The following is a 1,787-nucleotide window of genomic DNA, read 5'->3' on the forward strand; positions in this document are numbered from 1 at the left end:
AAGAAGCTTGGTGGCGTGCAGGCAGACAGATGTGGTGCTGGAGGAGCTGAGAGTTCTGTTCTACTCATGATCCACAGTGAGAGGTACTGTGCTACACTGTAGAGAGCTCAAGCACAGGAGACCTCAAAGCGCACCTCCACAGCGGCCCACTTCCTCCAGCAAGTCCACTCCCACTCCAAGAAGGCCACACCTCTTAATAGTGCCACTCCCTATGGACCAAGCATTCACACACGTGAGTCTAGGAGGGCCATACCTATTCAAACCACCACAATTTTGTGAGGGGGTATTCTCAAGAGAGAAGAGTCCTGACTGAAGATGGGGTTCAGCTGGTAAAGTGAGCATGTATGAAACTCCACTTCAGAGCAGCATACACCTGGCTCTGCCGTGCAAAGCTCTGATCTCAGCATTTGGGCAGAAGCAGGGAAGTCAGAAGTTCAAGGTCAGCCTTAGCTTCACAGCAAGTTGGAGACCAGACTGAGTTGCAGGAGACACTTTTCGGGGAGGGCAGATCCAGTGTCTTAACACTCGCATGAGTGTGGTTTTTGTTTTAACTTTTTTACATTTATTGAGTATGAGCATACATCACAGGCACAGTTTATCGTGTTTGTGCATGAGTGAGTGTTAGGGTCAGAGGATGAACCTTCTGTCACATGGGTCCAAGTACCTTTACTCACTGCCAGTCCTGGTTGTGTGTGGGTGTGTGCATGAAAGTACAGGTGTACATGTACATGTGTGCACATGTGTATAGAGGCCCGATGTTGATACTGGGTAGTTCTAGCACTACCTTCTTTCCTGAGGTAGTTTCTCTCTAAATCTGAAGGTTACCGATTCTTCAAGAATAGCTGAGCAGCAGGCCACATGGGTCCCTGTTCAGCTGGGCTATTTTAACATCCTTATAGGAAATATCTCTATATTAAACGAATTATGCAGGCACTCATTTTGCTCTTTTAAATGTACTTATTTTTGAGTTGTGTCTCTTATCGTTTTCCTCCTTGCTGTGTAGCCCAGGTAGGCTTTCAATGTGAAACAATCCTGTCTATGCCTCCCAAATGCTGGGATTCCAGGAAACGGACACCATGCCAGGCAATCTCAACAGCAACTCGAAGACTCCAGGATGAGGGGGGGTCCTTTCCCTCCCATCTCCTTAATTTTCTGTCACAAAACACGCTAATGAAATGTTGAGCTGAGGCAGGAGGGAACGTCTGACCCGCGGTAGTGACAGATGGCCTAGGGTAAAAGGCACACAGTAACCTTTCCACAGACAGGCCTCTGCTGCCGTGAAGAAGGCAGAATCTTAGGTCCCGCTTTGCTCGGGTGGGCCAAATTCCGGACCCCAAATTGCCCTTCAATAAATGTCCCGACCCCTTTTCTTTGGAAGAAGGAATCGGCTCGGACCCGCATTGTTTCACAAACCGAACACACCTTTGAAATTATGGCCACGCAACACTGTACTGTCCACTAAAGTGGTGGGCACGAGAGTTCTGGTGACCAAGCACACCCGCCTGAGTTTGAGCTCGGCTTTCTGCTAGTGACCCCTCCCGTCAGAACAAGCCCTCGGGTGGCCTCCTGTCCACCCTAGCCTGGTAGTTCACACTTAAGAAAGACTGAGTCTGCACAGCTAAGCCATCTGGGAGGACCAACCGGGCGCAGGCGTCCCCTCCCGAGCCCCGCCCTCCCTCCTTCCAGGTCCCCTCCTTCATCCTCTCTTGCGGCCTTTGCCTCCTCCGACAAGGAGCCTCAAACCATTTCTCTTGCCCTCCCCCCTCCCCTTCCCTCCTCCCCTTCCC

This window comes from Micromys minutus (genome assembly GCF_963924665.1).
Source record: "Micromys minutus genome assembly, chromosome: 24".
In the NCBI taxonomy this organism is placed as follows: Eukaryota; Metazoa; Chordata; class Mammalia; order Rodentia; family Muridae; genus Micromys; species Micromys minutus.